The following is a 9,277-nucleotide window of genomic DNA, read 5'->3' as shown; positions in this document are numbered from 1 at the left end:
TGTAGTGACAGTGTAGTGACAGTGTAGTGACAGTGTAGTGACAATGTTGTGACAGTGTTGAGACAGTGTTGTTACAGTGTTGTGACAGTGTAGTGACAGTGTAGTGACAATGTTGTGACAGTGTTGAGACAGTGTTGTGACAGTGTAGTGACAGTGTTGTGACAATGTAGTGACAGTGTAGTGACAGGGTAGTGACAGTGTAGAGACAGTGTAGTGACAGTGTAGTGACAGTATAGTGACAGTGTTGAGACAGTGTTGTGACAGTGTAGTGACAGTATAGTGACAGTGTTGAGACAGTGTTGTGACACTATAGTGACAGTGTTCACGGTACTGCCAGGGGGGGGTGTTCTGGGTGTGTGTGACACAGTAGGGGGGGGGGTGTCTGGGGGAGTGTACAGGTGCACTAGAGACCGTGAGGGGGGGGGGGGGGAGTGGTAGGGGGGAAAGAGGGGGGGGAGTGGTAGGGGGGAAAGAGGGGGGGTTCACGGCGGGGGAGGGGGGGGTTTAGGCCCCATATAGGGACAGTTCTTCCCCCCCTCTTCCGGGAGACCCTGAATTTAGGGTCCTGTCTCCAGACATCAGGGAATGGGGGGAGGGGGGAGGGGGGGGGTCATTGCCCCCGACTCCAATCCCACTCCCTCCCCCCCCATCCCCACCCCCTCTCCCCCCCTACCACCTCCCCAAAACCCAGACACACACACGTGTGAGGATATATATATATATATATATATATATATATATATATATATATATATATATATATATATATATATATATATATATATATATATATATATATATATATATATATATATATAGAGGTGGTGTTCTGGTGGTGGTGGGTGGAGGCTGCCGGGGGGTGACATGATGGGTCTCTCCTGGATGACGCATCGTCTGTCTGTCTGTCTCGCTTCCTTTATTCACTGTTGTTGGTGTCTCTTCACTGCTGTAATAATAATAATAATATTTGTATTAACACTATACATAAGAGCGTGACTATGTGGTTTATTAAGTGTAAAGTGTAAAGTAATAATTGCCAGAAACACCCAAAGTGTTTCTGGAACACCTTGAAATAATTGATAAATTATTTGCAGGTTTAAATTGTTAACACGTGAAATTAATCAAGAAGTTATTATATACAAAGTTTTCGAGATTTTTAGCACTTAATGTGCAACATTTAAGTGATACTTATCGATGAAAGGCATAAACTACTTAATTACAAAATCTGTAATTTAACCCGGTACTAATATAGTATTAAATTGTTGCAGTAACATCAAAATTGTATATTTATTTATTTTATGAGAAAAGTATAGATTTTAATTTCATTTTGGAGGTTTTAATTCAATTTAGAACCCTTAAATTGCATAGTTTTTCTGCTTGGAGTGTTAATTAGATATTTGCTTGTGGTCATAGGTTTTTGAGAAAATGTTTAACTGTTTTAAAAACTTTTGGTTTCAATTTGTTTAATGTAACTGAAGCTTTTTATCGTCAAACTGAACACCAACGAATTTCCCATCTAATCCGCTCTAAATTTGCGTATTCCTAATGGTTACTTCAATTAGATTGGTGGATTTGTTTCAAAACCATTAGTAATTGGTCTTTCAATGTTATTGGGGAAGTGTTGTAGCAACCAACCACGAGTACAATTGGTTGTGTGGTATTTGGAAGGTCATTGCTGTAGAGGAGAAAGAGAGGACCAATTATATTACTTGACCACAACGGTAATTGGCATTACCAACTGTAATTGGTAATTGTGGAAACTGTGCCTTATGCAGGTCAACACATACACCTGTGTGGTGATTGTTGTTGTCAAGAGCTGCTGTGGAGAGTTAAGTATATTATTCTATGGAGAGTCAAGTATATTAGGCTGTGGAGAGTCAAGTATATTAGGCTGTGGAGAGTCAAGTATATTAGGCTGTGGAGAGTCAAGTATATTAGGCTGTGGAGAGTTAAGCATATTAGGCTGTGGAGAGTTAAGCATATTAGGCTGTGGAGAGTCAAGTATATTAGGCTGTGGAGAGTCAAGTATATTAGGCTGTGGAGAGTCAAGTATATTAGGCTGTGGAGAGTCAAGTATATTAGGCTGTGAAGAGTCAAGCATATTAGGCTGTGGAGAGTCAAGCATATTAGGCTGTGGAGAGTCAAGCATATTAGGCTGTGGAGAGTCAAGCATATTAGGCTGTGGAGAGTCAAGTATATTAGGCTGTGGAGAGTTAAGCATATTAGGCTGTGGAGAGTCCAGCATATTAGGCTGTGGAGAGTCAAGCATATTAGGCTTCGGAGAGTCAAGTATATTAGGCTGTGGAGAGTCTTCCTTACACAGTTGTTGTATGACTCTCCACGTCAGTCTCTGGAGGGTTATAGTGGCCTGTCTGTCTGTCTCTGGAAGGTTATTAACATTTCACTCATGTGTATAAATCTTAGATGTATATTATATACAACAGAGGTCCCAGGACAGAGCCTTGAGGCACTCCACTTACAGCAGTTTCCCACTCTGACTTAACTCCATTTATAACAACTTTTTTTTAAATAACCAAGTTGTAATCCAATTTAAGATAAGAGCCCCAGTCCAAAAACCGTTACTCTCCAAAAACCGTTACTCTCCAAAAACCGTTACTCTCCAAAAACCGTTACTCTCCAAAAACCGTTACTCTCCAAAAACCGTTACTCTCCAAAAACCGTTACTCTCCAAAAACCGTTACTCTCCAAAAACCGTTACTCTCCAAAAACCGTTACTCTCCAAAAACCGTTACTCTCCAAAAACCGTCGCCCGAAAAAAAACCTCCGCAGATCTTCCTTTAATTTTCAATTTACTAATTAAATCCTCAAATCATTGAGTTTATAGGAGATTTTGTTCATAATGTTCTAGCAACGTGTTCACTCACTGGATGCCCAGCGGCCCAGACTGGTCTATCTGTTCAGGGTTAGATGCCAGATGCTTGGAGGTAGCCTCACCTAATTTATCACAGTAATTGCTGTTGGGTACCTGCCCAACATGGGCGGGTCGGGATTTGCATAACTGAAACGAGTGCCACTTGACATGGTGGTAAAGTGACCCCCACAGGATGATTGTCCTCCATACCTTCCCATAGACTGTCTACCGAGAGAGAGAGAGAGAGAGAGAGAGAGAGAGAGAGAGAGAGAGAGAGAGAGAGAGAGAGAGAGAGAGAGAGAGAGAGAGAGAGAGAGAGAGAGAGAGAGAGGAAGGTTGGGGGAACACGAAAGATTGCCGGAAAATCTTGGTATATTGGATCTTACATTGCTGTATGAAGTGATATGTATTTGTCCATGTATACACATATGTGTAATGTTTCCACTGTTCTTTTTTATCTTCCTTTGCAACTACATTCGTTCTGGCTTTGTTTGTTCATTGTTTTATTGTATTTTTCTGGTTTCTGTGTTTGTTATCTGTCTGTTTCTTGTGTCTATCACCTGTCTATTTTCAGTGTCTGTCACCTGTCTATTTTCAGTGTCTGTCATGTGCCTTCCACCTGTCTGTTTTCGGGCATGTCATCTGTCGGTTTTATGCACCTGTCAACTTTCTGTTCTCTGTGTCTGTTTTCTGTCTTCTGTATGCTTATGTTACCTGTCTGTTACACAGCTGTCAACATCCTCTTAATCATCTTGTGTTTCTGTGTCTTCCCGTCTCTCTGAGCGTGGGTGAAATTACCTTTAAATTGTCGTTAAACTGTTTATAAATTAAACTGTCTTTAACAACCCCATTAAGGAGAGTCTCAGGTCTTGGTAGACGGGGCTGGAAGAGCTTTGCAACATTTGAAGAATCAAAGAAATTAAAAAAGGAAAAATTAATTTGAAAGAGTTTCGTGTTTCGAATTGAAATATATATATATATATACATATGTGTTTCAGAATGTGTAAGTGTTTCAAACTGTGTGTTTCAAAATGCTGGTGAAGTGAGGATCAGTTAGAAAAGATCTCGGTGAACAGTTTTGAAAATATAATCTCTGTTTCATTCTTTGAAGTCAGAACTTAAAGAAGAAACATTTTAAATGTTCTGGTTGAATCCTAATGGAAAGTTTATACTAGTTATTAATGTTCGAAAGTTTATATGGAAAAATTTAATTTTTTTTTTGATGCAAAGAAAAAAAAAGTTGATGAACCTGATGTCAGAGATTGAACAGGTAAGAAACTTATGATTACTAAAGTTTTATATGGAAATTTGTACTTTGAATTCTGCTGCTTGGATAAGTTTTATTCTGCCATTTCGAAAACTATTATTTTGAATTTTAAAGCTTTAAAAGTTCAATTTTGCTCGAAAAGTATTACTCTGTAATACACTGTAATTAATTACTGTAATTAGATCCTTCAAAATTTACATTTTGAAATCCCTCACTTTGGAACTTTCTACTTGTATTCTGAAGCTTTGAGGAAATGTTTCATGTAATTCCTGCATTATATGTGGAAAACTTTGCTAATTTTTAGCTTTGAGATGAAAGACTTCGAAAGTGATTTTATGTGTATCTAAAAAACCTCAGTTAAGAATATAGAATTACTTTTTCAAAGTGAATAATTTAATTATTTGTGAAATTTTATAATATTTCAATATAAAATGGATAGTAGTTTTAAATAATGTTGCTATGTATACTAAGACTAAGTAGGTAGTGTGTATGCACACTCAGCCACAATAGAATGTATCTATGAATACTCAGCCACATTAGGTAGTATGTATAAATATACATATGACAGGTATGAGCCATGTATACTGGATCACTTTCCTACCTGCTTACCATAAGCTTTCAAACATAGTTAACCAGTTAGTAAATTGGTCCAAGACACTAATTACCCTTGAGGTGATTAGGTAGTAATGTCTCACGGCTGGTCAAAGTTACCATTTGATCTCTAGTACTTAATTGCAACATTTTTCAACATTGACACATATCATTGATAGTAGCATTAACATAGTCATAATACATTAACATTGACTCTAAATTATTACTTAAAACTGCATTTTAATTAATACTGTTAGAATTTATAATTGTTTTGTCTACAATTAATAGACTTTAAATATTATAAGAATTTGATCATTATTATTGATAAATTAACTTTTATAAAATTATTATTTTCAAAGTTTTGTCAATATATTTATTCAACATACCATAGGCCTATGATCAGCAGTTTTTAGTGATTAATGTTAATATATTATATTATTATTAATAGTATTATTATTAGTAGTAGTAGTAGTAGAAGTAGAAGTACTGTAGTAGTATAGTAGATGCAGTAGTAGATGCAGTAGTAGGTGCAGTAGTAGATGCAGTAGTAGATGCAGTAGTAGATGCAGTAGTAGATGCAGTAATTATCGTATAAATCACTTACAAAATACAATAACAAGCAGGACTACGAAACTGAAGAACTTTACAGGATAAAAATAATTACAAATAAAAAACAAAGCAAAAAACTAATTATAAATGAGAAAGTTTACACAGAACCCAAACTACCCAGACTAATTGCCTTGTTACCAAGCTGAACATTATTACTCAACCAGGACAGAACAAGGCCCAACAGGCTCTGTGACCCAGACTAGGTAGTTAACGTCTCCTATAAACCACAGCATAATGATGCTCTCTGAGAACTACTCAAAATTGAATGATTAGCGTCTAACTAACCACCAGAATCACGACGAATTGAGAATGGGAATAATCTTATCGTCTAAATTACCTTAAAATCCGTCGTATGCAAATTACTTCAATCAATGATCGGAAAATACAGTAATTTTCATCGTGAAAAGCATGAATTATTAAGAGTTTCCAAATATGGTTTTCCTAAGGCCCGCGGGTGCCCAACTACTCAGCTTGTTTTCAAGTAATTTTCAATCAGTTGTCGGGAGACATTATCTGAAACAACTTTATCACAGCCTATCAAGGTCGGGATGACCTAAGTTGGGTTTGAACCTTGGAATTTCAACAGGAACTTGATAAGTACAACTTGACTTAACAGTATGGAACTGGACTGTTTGGCACTGTTAAGTGTTCATAGTGCCTCAGGGCTCTGTCCTGTGTGGTAGAGTGCCTCAGAACTCTGTCCTGTGTGATAGAGTGCCTCAGAACTCTGTCCTGTGTGGTAGAGTGCCTCAGAACTCTGTCCTGAGTGGTAGAGTGCCTCAGGGCTCTGTCCTGTGTGGTCGGGTGCCTCAGGGCTGTGTCCTGAGTGGTAGAGTGCCTCAGAGCTCTGTCCTGTGTGGTGGAGTGCCTCAGAGCTCTGTCCTGAGTGGTAGAGTGCCTCAGGGCTCTGTCCTGAGTGGTAGGGTGCCTCAGGGCTGTGTCCTGAGTGGTAGGGTGCCTCAGAGCTCTGTCCTGTGTGGTGGAGTGCCTCAGAGCTCTGTCCTGAGTGGTAGAGTGCCTCAGGGCTCTGTCCTGAGTGGTAGGGTGCCTCAGGGCCGTGTCCTGAGTGGTAGGGTGCCTCAGAGCTCTGTCCTGTGTGGTGGAGTGCCTCGGGGCTCTGTCCTGAGTGGTAGGGTGCCTCAGAGCTCTGTCCTGAGTGGTAGAGTGCCTCAGGGCTCTGTCCTGTGTTGTAGAGTGCCTCAGAGAGCTCTGTCCTGTGTGGTAGAGTGCCTCAGAGCTCTGTCCTGTGTGGTAGAGTGCCTCAGGGCTCTGTCCTGTGTTGTAGAGTGCCTCAGAGAGCTCTGTCCTGTGTGGTAGAGTGCCTCAGGGCTCTGTCCTGAGTGGTAGAGTGCCTCAGAGCTCTGTCCTGAGTGGTAGAGTGCCTCAGAGCTCTGCCTTGTGTGGTAGAGTGCCTCAGAGCTCTGTCCTGTGTGGTAGAGTGCCTCAGAGCTCTGTCCTGTGTTGTAGAGTGCCTCAGGGCTCTATCCTGAGTGGTAGGGTGCCTCAGAGCTCTGTCCTGTGTGGTAGAGTGCCTCAGGGCTCTATCCTGAGTGGTAGGGTGCCTCAGAGCTCTGTCCTGTGTGGTAGAGTACCTCAGAGCTCTGTCCTGTGTAGTAGAGTGCCTCAGAGCTCTGTCCTGAGTGGTAAAGTGCCTCAGAGCTCTGTCCTGTGTGGTAGAGTACCTCAGAGCTCTGTCCTGTGTAGTAGAGTGCCTCAGAGCTCTGTCCTGTGTGGTAGAGTGCCTCAGGGCTCTGTCCTGAGTGGTAGGGTGCCTCAAAGCTCTGTCCTTGAACCTCTGCTGTTCACCATATATAATATATATATATATATATATATATATATATATATAAACACGACTTACATAACTGGACAGAAACAGCTGCAACTTTCAAACCGTTGCAGAGATTGGAAATAAATTCAGAAAAATACTCAAAAATTGTTGCAAACTGGCCTTTTTAGTTTTAAAAAATGGAGGCAAGATTGGTAGAGGCAGTTTAATGCTGACAAATGTCCAGTTACGAGGTAAGGTAATTGTAATAATAGAGTTGCAACACGTCCCTTAAACAATGTTGCAATTGCAACATTTGAATACGAAAAAGATCCGAGAGTCATGATAAGGATTCGAAGCCAACAAAGGTATATTTCAAGGGGTTACAACGACAGAAATTAGTGAAGATGTGTCATCAATGTTCATTTAAAGGTGGGATATACACAGAAAGTTGTATAGGCTGCTTCTTGGGGTGTATATATATATATACCTATATATACCTTAGAGGTTATTTTAGTTGCGAAATATATTCAGGATTAAAATGGCTGGTTGGTCAGTAAGATATTGTTGTGGTTTTAATAACCCTCCAGAGGTTGATAGGCCTTAATAACCCTACAGAGGTTGATAGGCCTTAATAACCCTCCAGAGGTTGGTAGGTCTTAATAACCCTCCAGAGGTTGGTATGTCTTAATAACCCTCCAGAGGTTGGTAGGTCTTAATAACCCTCCAGAGGTTGGTAGGTCTTAATAACCCTCCAGAGGTTGGTAGGTCTTAATAACCCTCCAGAGGTTGATAGGCCTGAATAACCCTCCAGAGGTTGATAGGCCTTAATAGCCCTCCAGAGGTTGATAGACCTTAATAACCCTCCAGAGGTTGATTGGTCTTAATAACCCTTCAGAGGTTGGTAGGTCTTAATAACCCTTCAGAGGTTGATAGGTCTTAATAACCCTCCAGAGGTTGGTAGGTCTTAATAACCCTCCAGAGGTTGATAGGTCTTAATAACCCTCCAGAGGTTGATAGGCCTTAATAACCCTCCAGAGGTTGATAGGCCTTAATAACCCTCCAGAGGTTGATAGACCTTAATAACCCTCCAGAGGTTGATAGGTCTTAATAACCCTCCAGAGGTTGATAGGCCTTAATAACCCTCCAGAGGTTGATAGACCTTAATAACCCTTCAGAGGTTGATAGGTCTTAATAACCCTCCAGAGGTTGATAGGCCTTAAGCCCACCATAAAACAAAATACCTTGAATTACTCTTTAGCTTTACTTTGCCGAGTTAAATTTAGATTTAGAGTTTGAAATTATCTTTTGTTATCCGAACTTTAGAATGAACAAATTCTCTTAAACGTGTTCAGAGAACGAGATGAAGCATCCAGCCTTATGAAGTGTGATAAGAAAAGATTAATTTACAGAATCTTGAAAGGTAAAATGAAAAAAAAATCTTAGATATTACAAATATCAACACAAATTAGATCAAATTTAGATTTAGAAAAAGATTACGGTTAATATGGCTGTATTGGAAAAAAACCCAGATGTTGCTTAATGGAATACATTACAGGGCAATAGAATAGGGGTAGATAGATCTATAGAAATCTATTGGTTAGCGTAGGTTAGACATGTTTTTGTGAAGGAGTTAGGTGGATAGATATGGGAGCTGCCTCACATACCTGTTGATTGACGGTTGAGAGGCGGTACCAAAGAGCCAGAGCTCAACCCCCGCAAACACAACTAGGTGAATACAACTAGGTGAGTACATGGGCCAGTAGGCCTCCTATAGTCCTATATTCCAGCCCATCCTCGTGTTGTTATAGTACTTATAGTAAGGATGAGGACCATAACATATATATACCCACCTACAACGAAATTAGAAAGTACAAATCTGAACTATTGAGTTGGACAAACCGGAAACATTATTTTTTACTTGTGTTTCTTTAACAAAACTACCCTAACCTAACCTTCCAAGGCCTAATACACGATATCTGAGGCCTAATATAGTACATATATGTACTATACTAGGCCTAGGGGTACTGAAGTTTGCTTTTCAGCTTCATTTATTTTAAAATAATTCTTTATTAGTCAGTATACTACTATCTTAAAGCTAAGTACGTACGAATTTGTGACTATTGACTCTGGTGGTAATAGGTGCTATCTAAGGAGGAGGATGGGTTGC

The 9,277-nt window shown here is 39.8% G+C and overlaps 1 long non-coding RNA gene across 1 annotated transcript in view; it reads right to left on the bottom strand.

The window, feature by feature from the left end:
- Positions 1-817: 817 nt before the first annotated feature.
- LOC138350432 (uncharacterized) overlaps positions 818-9,277 on the bottom strand; it is a 101,424-nt gene continuing 92,964 nt past the window's right edge. The window contains exon 4 of the long non-coding RNA XR_011222071.1: positions 818-946. This is a non-coding gene — a long non-coding RNA (uncharacterized lncRNA). The remainder of the gene's footprint in view (positions 947-9,277) is intronic.

The sequence above is a fragment of the Procambarus clarkii genome, chromosome 45, assembly GCF_040958095.1.
Source record: "Procambarus clarkii isolate CNS0578487 chromosome 45, FALCON_Pclarkii_2.0, whole genome shotgun sequence".
NCBI classification, from domain to species: domain Eukaryota; kingdom Metazoa; phylum Arthropoda; class Malacostraca; order Decapoda; family Cambaridae; genus Procambarus; species Procambarus clarkii.
Note: the sequence above shows the minus strand (reverse complement) of the source record. Positions and strands in the feature narration are given on the sequence as shown.